This window comes from Mastigoproctus giganteus, chromosome 1 (assembly GCF_048544385.1).
Source record: "Mastigoproctus giganteus isolate SK-2022 chromosome 1, ASM4854438v1, whole genome shotgun sequence".
Lineage (NCBI taxonomy): Eukaryota > Metazoa > Arthropoda > Arachnida > Uropygi > Thelyphonidae > Mastigoproctus > Mastigoproctus giganteus.
Genome location: NC_143575.1, coordinates 259,497,789 through 259,508,483, shown reverse-complemented (window position 1 = coordinate 259,508,483; position 10,695 = coordinate 259,497,789).

Below are 10,695 nucleotides of genomic sequence, written 5' to 3'. Positions count from 1 at the left end.
GTGGTACAGCACAACACCAGACCATCGAGGAGCAACAAACGGCCAAAGACTGGAGGACTACCTGGGTAACTCCCCTTTCGGAATCCTCAATCAGCCAAACAACCTCCCCACTTTCAGCAGCAACCTTTGGGAAGCCAACATTGACATTTCTCTTGCTACAAGAAACACAGCCAGCTATATCTCTGACTGGAAGGTCCAAGATGATTGGACGACCTCCGACCACCTAGCCATTACATTAAGGATCACAAAAAACCGCAATAGACAACCCATTTCCATAGTAATGCAACATAGATATGCAATAGAAAAAACAAACTGGGACACGTTCAGGGGTTCCCTGCTGGAAATGGTGGGATAACAGCAGCAGAAACTCAGGCAAACTCAAAATCCAAACTACCTTCAAAAAGAGATTACCACCCTATTAACACAAATCTGCAATGCCACGATTAAAAGGGAAAAACTCCGGGGGCGGTGCCCTGGTGGAACGAGGAACTTCGAAGGATGAGAAAGGAGGTACAAGCCAAACGGAAAGCGTTCCAAAGGGAGAGAAGATCTTGACCTGATGTGGAGGTCGAAGAACTTAAACAAATATATCGAACAGCAAGAAACGAGTATAAGGAAAGAATAAAGAAATCAAAGCAGCAATCCTGGGAGCAACTTGTCTCTTACATGGGAAATTCGAACCCCCGGGGTGGTGTACAAAATCACCACAAACAAACTCCCCAGGGAGGAAGTGAACACCGCTTGGGAACCCCACAGGAAACATAACCACCACCTGGAGGGACTCAGTCTCAAATATCTTAAACAACGTTTTTTTATCCAAATATTAATCCAACAACAACCGAGCAGCATGAGATCTGCAGGGAAAATCAAAGCTATTGGACAAGTTGAAAATGCACCGCAGTTCACACAGGAAGAACTCCTAGCCGTGGCAGCTCTTATCAAAGGAAAAAAATGTCCGGAGCTCGACTTGTTCGAGCCTGAGATTGTGAAGAAGGTTGTGGAGCTTGCCCCGGAGCTATTGCTGCGCCTGTTCAATCTCTGCCTACACACTGGCACTTTCCCGGATAACTGGAAGGTTGCAAATATGACACTGATCCTTAAAAATCCGACAAAACCACCACATCTACCAAGTTTATACAGGCCTCTAACCCTATTGTGCGTATATGCAGCAAGCTCCCAGAGCGTCTCCTCCATGTACGGATCCAAAGCAACTAAGAGAAAGCAAACCTAGTTTGCTTTCTCATAGTGTCTTTGGATCCGTACATAGTATCACCAAACCAATATGGTTTCAAACTGGGGCGTTCCACGGTTGATGCTCTACAGGTACTGCTCACTGAGGCCCGCCAAGCAGACAGGAAATATTTCCTAATGATTACAATTGATTTCGCGGGGGTATTCGACCCCTATGGTGGCCGAGCGTCTTCCGCAGACTCAGGCACGCAAATGTACCGGACAATCAGTTCAATATCATGAAAAGCTACCTCTCAAATAGGGCGATCACAGTAAACGCTCCTTATCAGAAACTCACAAGACGGATACACTGTCACTGCCTCCAGAGCTCGGTCCTGGACCGACCTTATGGAACATGGTGATGAACGAATTTCTACGCCTTGACCTCGGGGAGGTTCGTTCACAAGCCTTCGCTGATGACCTCATCCTGACGGTGACTGCAAATTCTAGGGCCCAGCTTCAGACCTTGGCAAACCACGCACTCCAAATCCTCCAGAACTGGGCAAAAACACACTGCCTGACCACATCACCATCAAAAACAAACGCTCTGCTTCTTAAAGGAACTCTCTGTATTACAAGACCGCCACCGATTAAAATTGGAAACAATAACGTAAAGTTGTCGGAGCAAATGAAATATCTTGGCATAGCACTAGACAGAAAACTCTCCTTCCAAGCTCATCCCAAATACATCAGAACCAAAGTAAGAAACTATACTGCCATGGTTGCTAGGATCTCCCGTCTGGACTGGGGTCTCAACAAGCGAACCCTCTCGCTGTATTACAAGGCTATCTTCATTCCTGTGGTTACGTATGCAGCCAGAGTTCGGTTTGGCAAGGCTATGACTGCAGTAAACAGACGAATCCTGAATTCCACTGAATGCACGGTCCTGCTCTCCATCTCTCGTGCCTACTGTGAGTACTCACGCCCTCCAGGTCCTGATGGGGACCCCCCTCGATCTGGAGGTGGTAAGAACTGGAATGTTGTATCATCTTTCTAAGGGCGTGTCTCAGACCTGCTTGGGATTCGAGCTGTATCTTACCAACAACCAAAAAATAGAGAAGAGGAGACTTCAAGCATACATGCAGCAGGTGTGGCAGGACCGCTGGACAAATTCAACCAAGGGGGAAATCACCAGGAGATTCATCCCAGATATTAGCAGAGTCTATCCAAAATCCCCAACATGGTTTTCTCCAGGCCTGTATGCCATGTATTTCCTTACTGGCCATGGTGCAATAAAGGCAAAACTAACAACCTTTGGCCTAGAAGAGGACCCAACATGCTCCTGTGGAAGAAATGGGGACTGGGATCACCTCATGCATGAGTGCCCCCTCTACGATGACCTCCGCTGCCAGCTTATCACAAAGCTACTTATATACCAATGGGCAAAGAAAACCACCTACTGGATACTAAGGAAGAGTATCAAGCTCTCACCAACTACACACAGCAGATTTTCTTAGGAGAAGACAACTAATCGCAGCAACGTGATAACCCTCTACTAAATGAACCCAGGGACCCTGATGGTACTGGAACAAGGCAGCAAAACTTGACCAGCATTACTATCATTGGTGTGAACTGCCATACATTCCCCAAAGTTGTCACCCACCAAAGATAACTACCAACTGAAGAACCTTTGAATAGAAGCATCCCACAAATTAAGACAATCTACGAAAGACAAAAGGTTCGTATGCTACTGGACTTGACTCTCACGGATGTGACCAATAAGACAATCTCCTAGATGAAGACTGACAACGCTACTGGCGTGCCACTAGATGTCAACTGCTTTTCTTGGCCAACTGGCATTCTGAACCAGGTACCGTAACTTGGTTCAATTTAAACCCCCCTCCCTTGGTAAGGAGAGGAAGGGGACGGGTTTCTGTCTCCCCCCTCTGTGCCACCTCCTTTTTCTCCTTGCGGGGCCAGTCCCCACTGACCTTTTTGGGGTTGCCTTCCCTATCATCCCCATATTTCTATCTGACCCCCCCTTCTGCAGTCTTCACCCCTACTCTAACTGAATATTCGTTTTATTTTTAAGCCCTTGCCATTGAAATCTTGGGAAATTAGGTGGCAGAGTCTGCCAGAGTACTTACTTCTAATGCGATCCCGCTATGCCTGACCTGCCTCCTCGGGGCTAAGTGTGGGCAACGGGGGGGAGTCCCACTAGGGGCCCAACGGCTAAAAGGTCAGAGGAACAACACAACATGAAACTAAACACATAAACATGTACCTTACACTTTTTAAAATCTCTGGCCTTCACAGTGTTCTGTGTTTCACAAACAGAGTACACAACAAGGAGATGGGGCACCCCTGGGGCCGTTAGACAATGAACACTTTACACTTTACTGCGGCAAACGTCCACCATGCACAGCACCCGAAAGCTGATGATGAATCACGTAACTAGGACTGGAGAAAACTGGAATTCGCAAGAAAACCGTATCAAAATAACCTACAACCACAAACAATGACCATCATCTAGCCTTGTTCACGAGGGAACTGATAACCAGGAAGACCTTCTCTGAACCACAAAAACTGACACAGGACTTGACATGAACTGGATACAAATTACTCGCACTGGACCACTAGTTGGATGACTAAACGAAATGGCCAACGCACGAACTAAGTGCAGAGGAAAATGATATCACCAGTACCCAAAGCAGCATCCTCATAACATGCACACTGGGCGACCTGAATAGGTTACATGACCAACCATAGGACGAGACTTGCCCCATGTATGACCTTACGACTGGATTTGACTCCTACATTGAATATGATCACCTACGAAGATCCGGTTCAAATCGCTTGGACTCTTCGCGTGCTCTCTACTGCCAATGCCTGATGGCGATCTGTACCCGGCTGCCTTGCCTGGTACCTTTACTCCCTTTCCCTAGCGGGCAGGAGGAGGAGAGAGTCTTGCTGAAGCTGAAGAGAGCAATGATTAGAACGGAGTCTACTGAGGGTACTCTCCCACCATAAAGTATCAAAAGCGCCCTCAAAGTCGATAAAGATCGCCATAACGTACTTGGAAGTGGAGCTATCAATAAGGTGGTGAAGTTCTAATAGGCGTCTTCGCATCCAGTATTGAAGGGAGGATGTGGAGCTTGTAGCTTCCTGCAGTGGTAATTTTATTAGCAATTAGTCTAACACTCTTCCAAGGTGAGAGAGCAAGACTATGAGGCAGTAGGATCTGACATTGTCTAGGGGCTTACCAGGTTTATGCGAAATCTTAAGAATGGCGTGTTTCCATGGTTTGGGAAACGTTCCAGTATGTAAGGTTGTTGAATAATTTAAGTAGAACTTTGGGCCTTAGGTCATAAAATGTATTATCAATCAGGTCATTGCCAGGACATTTGTTTGACTGAATTTTATTGAAGATTGAAGTAAGTTCCTCTGCAGTGAATGGACTTGTTTCTTCTAAAGGAAGGTATTTTTGGTTTAAATCTCGAATAGATAGATAGATGGTATGAAGTGTCAAAAGTGTCATTAGGCAGCAGTTGGTCCAAGATGGCATTTACAGAGTCTGTTAATGTAAGTTTCCATAACTCACCTGCCCATGTGTAATATCTTCATAAATTGTGTGTTCTGTGTCCGATTTGCCTGTTTTGCTGCACAAAAAAGGGGAGTATCCGGGGTCGACACATGAGATCGACTAACTCAGCACAGGAGGGGAAAAAACCCACTAAAAATTCCTCGCATCATTGGTGAATTTTGACCCTGGCTTTTTCTACCCCGATAGGGATCCCATACGTCCCGGTTTTCCCGGGACAGTTCCGTATTTATGGATTTTACGTATATCTGTCCCGGTGTCCCAAAAAAATCGAAACGGGAAAAAAATTGTCCCGTTTTTTTCAAAAGGACGTTGTTTCTCGAACATTTTCACTTGACACCTAGCAATATTGAGTCAAGTTCTGCTATAAAAGTATCCCAAAACAAAGTAGCCAATGCCCACAGTTAACCTTATAGTAGTGACATAGAACGACCAGTACCAAGATATATCATCATTGTGCTACTTTGTTACAAAATACCTTTAATGATTTTAGTTACAGTTAATCATTGTCTCAGTTTGCATTGTCTGCACTGCAGTGTTCATCTCGATTTCTCAGTGTTCTAATTTTAGCGTGTCATTATTTTTATATTTGGAATATATAAATAAATTTATATTTTGAATATAAAAAAGTAGTCTTTTAAAATGCTGAAGAGATAATGCGTGTATTTACTAACAGTTTAAAGGAGCAATACCCATTTTTAAAAGAAAGTAGTGTTATTGGTGATTCTGGTTTCTCAAAAGTGGAATGTTCCTTGTGCCGTGCTGTGTTTAGTGTTGGTCAGGGAGGATAGGTAGATATATTTGATCATGTCAGCATACAAAAAACATAAGGTTGCTGTGGCTGCAAAATCCGCCAGTCAATCATTAACATCAAAAAATCCCTGGGCGACGAAGAAAGGAAGTCTAGCTGCAAAAGAGGTTACGTTCGTTTATCGACTCCGTGCCTCATAGCTGGCTAATAGAGGCGTTGAACATCTACAAAGTCAATCCGATAGTGACAAACCTCCTAGGAGAAACGATGGCGAAATGGAGTACCGCCATTAAGGTCGATCATGCCAATCCCCATCAGGAGAGGAATCTTTTAGGGAGATGCCCTGAGCTCATTGTGGTTGTCTAGCCCATAACCCGCTATCCACCATGCTCAACAGTAGGAAGTACGGATATAACCCCAAAGTACACCCTCACCCACCTGATGTACGTGATGACATCAATCTCTACATGGGAACCGAGAAGCACTTCCAGCAACTACTCCAGATCACCGAAGAATTTAGCAATGATATTAGGATGGAATTTGTTTGGACAAATGCAAGAGCCATGGATTTCACCAGGGAAAATTAGTCAACCGAAACTACCAGCTGCAGACTTGTAAAGAGATCGAAGCCATGGCAGAGGGAGAGGCCTGCAAATATTTGGGGATGATGCAGGCTCAGCAGTTACAACACAAGGAAATTAAGGCCTGCCTGACCAAAAAATACCATGAGACTCAGAAGCCTGCTGAAAACAAAGGTGAATGGAGGGAACACAGTTAAAGCCATAAACACCTACGTAGTCCCAGTGCTAACATACTCCTTCGGGATCATAGTTGCTGGAGAAGCAACTACTCTGGATCACCGAAGAATTCAGCTATGATATTAGAATGGAATTTGGTCTAGAGAAATGCAAGACCCACAAATTTTACGGGGGGAAATTAGTCACCCGAAACTACAAGCTGCAAACTGGTAAAGCGGTCGAAGCCATGGCAGAGGGAGAAGCTTACAAATACTTGGGGATGATGCAGTCTCTGCAGTTACAACGCCAGGAAATTAAGGCCTGCCTGACCTTTCTGTTTGCTGTATGAAAAACTCAAGGAAAAAAATATTATTTTCACTAACTCAGTGAAAAAGGCCCGTGAAAATTCGTCATGTCATTGATGGGACTTGATCTCAGGTCTTTTTTCACAGTGCAAGAAGGATGGCAATCCTACTATGCTCCCCATGAGAGGTCCCTGTAAAAATTCCTTACATCATTAACAAGATTTCAATTCCGGTCTTTTCTAGCTAGTGTAGAGAGGATGGCGATTATACCAACTGTGCTACCCATGAAGATACCTGAAGCAGGAATTGGTTTTTTATTGTAAATCACTTCAATTTTTTCATCTCCCTCAAAATAGTCAGACTGGCCGTAGAATACAGTACATGCAATTTACAGAACAGGTCAGCCCCATAGCCTTAGTTGTTTCCTCATTCATTCTACATAACCCAAAGCTATCTCTGTTACCATTCACCATTCAAATGTTCATCTGTTATTCTGAGATGTCTTACAGTGTAGTAATTATGTAGGTCCATGCCCTTAGATCTGGTATGCAGTGTGGTTGATACGGTCATCCTGTTCAGGAATGAAGGTGTTTACCATTTTAATGTCTTTCAATTTTGGTTTACAAAGGAAAAAAATCATCATCTGAACTGGTTCTGATCATAAGTACTTTCTGGTGTGCCTTATACTGGTTACTGAAGTTTTTTGCACTTAACAACCACTGGTTATAGACCCTCAACACAGTTTGTGCTGATATTTTTGCCAGTGACTGTTTCTCTTAGGAAACGCTGTTGAAAAATCATATATAATGATGATATAATATAATAAAATAAAATTTATTATATTTTAATATGAAAAACATGTTTATTAATGTTTAGAAATGAATTACACTTTGGGTACCATGAATAGTAGCATTAGGTTTGGATGTCAAGAAATGTCAGCATAGCAGAAACTATGGAATTCAGAGGAGAAAAATGATAACTGACATATCTAAATCAACATAACAAGTGATAATGAAATCATACCAAAACTACACTGAGTGGAAAGAAATAACAAGATACCTATGTAGAAATGGATAGGCCCACTTTGCCCGGATAAGGGCAATCACACGGCGAGGCATTGAGTACACTAGTTCATGAAAGCACTACATAGGTATTTTCATCCATGCTTGCTGCACCGCTGTCCATAATTCTGTCGCATTCCTGGGTGGAGGATCCAAAGCTTGAATGGACCTTTCCACAGGATCCCAAAGATGCTCCACAGAGTTCACATCTGGTGAATGGGGAGGCCATTCCATAGTGGTAAAATCTGTGGAATGCTCTTCGAACCATGTTCTAGTCACCACGGCTCTGTGGGGAGGCACATTGTCCTGCTGGAAGAGTCCATTGCCCTCTGGGTGCACGATGACCATGAAGGGATGCAGATGATCTGCAACAATGAACACATAACCTGGACCACTCAGAGATGCATCTAGACGAATCAGAGGTCCCAATGTGTGCCAGTTGAACACGCTCCAGACCATTACCAACCGTCCACCTGCCCGAACAGTTCCTTAACATGAGTGCATAGCTTCGTGTGGTTTCCACAAATATGCACCCTCGTGTCCGCTCAAAATAACTGGAAATGGGACTCATCGGACCAGGAGACCCATCTCCAATCATCCAAGGTCTAGTGCTGATGTTCTTTCACCCAGTTGAGGTGTGACTCTCCTGTGTCATGGTGTTATCAATGGGACTCTGGTTGGTCGGCGGCTCCCATAACCTATTGGAGCTAATGATTGCTTGAAGTCTTGGTGGAGACATTTCTGGCACTTCCCTTGTTGAAGTCTGTGGTGATTTGTGCCACTGTCGCTGTCTGGTTGGCAGAAACAATGCGAAACAGATGTCGACAACCGCATTCATCCACCACCTTTCTCTGCCCATGATCAGATGTTATTCTGGAAATGATGTATTCCCGATACTCTTGAACGGGGAAAGTGCAATTTCTGTACCACTTCCACAATAGAGTAACCCATCCGTCAGGCACCCACTATCATCCCTCTTTCAGTCAGTTGACTCACAACTTTTATCCATAATGACATCGAATTACCATCTATGTGAATGCAGTGTACCTACATACCTGCAAAGCAGTGGGTTCATCCACTAGGGAGAGGGGTGACAGCATTGCATGACCCAGGAACTGGGTATCCCTCCCATTAATTCTTTCCTTTCGGCATATATACCTTATTTAAATATTAGAGAATTGCATTTGAGGTCTATTTCCCTTTTGATCCATGCAAGGACATTTCCCCAAAGAAAAGGAATAGATGAACTGGATCATTTGCACAGGCACCAGCCCTAAAGCAGACATGTTGCTTTTTATTGGAAGAGGTTAGGTGTATAAGTGCCAAAGCAGCTAAGGCTATGAGGTATCAGCGTGTTGTTTGAAACTGTGTGTTTTCAATCAGTTTCCTGTTCGCCAGAAAAAAAAAAAAAAAAAAACCTCTACATAAATTCCTCACATCACTAATGGGATTCAAACTTAGGCCTTTTCCATCTGATGTGGGAGGAGGATGTTGATTATAACCACTATGCTACCCAGACGGGCCTTCCTTGAGAAGAGAACAATGTTGTCTGGCAACTTGAAGGGCAGTTTTAGAACAGTTTGTGTATATAAATATACATACAATAAGTACTGTATATGTTGTTTACAGTATATGCTGCACCAGTCAGCAATGTCACTCACAGGTGCTGTGGTATGAATCCACTCATGGAGACAGTGGTGGTCATATTTTAGCTCATGAGTGTATATTGTATATATTATTTATATTGTATTTTATATATTTATTGTATGAATTTAAAATTGCATATGGTTAGTCCACATTTTTTGCACAATATAAAAATTCCAAGTTTCTAGAAAAAAACCGGAAACATCAATTCTAACAATTTGAGAAACTCAAATTGTTGGAATTCATGGTTGTTTTTAAAAATGTGGTAGTCAGATTAGGTTAAACTAGAGTTACAAAATGTTGCAATAATAATGAAGGGGAATACCAAATAATGTTTTTTAATGACAATGTTATTTTATTTAGTAGTTATATTAAAATTTTGTTACACATGCAATGGCACATCAATGGAGTTGGTTGCCAGGTTTCGAAGACTCGATCAAACAAACAAACAAAAAAAAAAAAAAAAAACGGGTGATTTTCTCTAAGTCAATGATGATGCTCAGCCCTTTTCAAAGAAATCTCGATTACACTATGTATACACAAATTTTGTAAGTGGTATTTCTTCAATTATTTGATCAAATTGACGGTACACTAGGAATAATCATTGACACCGTTGGTATTACTAAAACACTTATCTCTTATATCTATAATATTTGATTTTATACATAAAATGCATTACGCAGATCAAGTTTCAGATTAAAAGCATTTAAAGAAAACAATCATAATAAAATAATCTTCACCGATTCACATCTGCTTCTAATATACATAAGTTTGTAACACACAACAGCAATATAAGTTAAAGCAGACTTATTTGCTTTGACTTATATTGTCAAATATAAGTCAAAGCAGATAAGTCACCTATATTTTCACCTAGAGTTGTCAGTAATAAGACACTATATATTTGTAAAATAACTGAAGTGGCAGTTACATGTGTCACATTAGTGGTTTGGCAGATGTGTCACATTTTTTATTATTTTTTTTTAATCTAGTCACTGTAAGTTAAAAAATACCCATCCACCCACTATCTGGTATTTACTAGAAAAACAAAACAGTTTAATGGTTTGGTTTGTAACAAAAGATTAAAAATTGAGTTACATTCTAATAATGAACCAAGGCATTTCATGCAGAACATGAATTATCAGCAATGTTTGTGGCATGTGATAGTATTAGTGGCAGTTATGCCACGGATGCATATTGAGAGGTGAGCCTGCAGGCAAACTATATTAGAGGCAGACTGGTCACTTACAGAACTGAAGCATATCATTTTAAACTTAAATCTAATTTTATCATTAATTTAAAATATTTGTATTGCATTGTGACTTAGGCTGATACAAAACATGAATTCATATAAGTTTTGTTAGTCAGGAGCAAGCCTTAAGATTCATTTGGGGCCAGCCGTGGTCCTGTAGCAACGTACATAGGTACA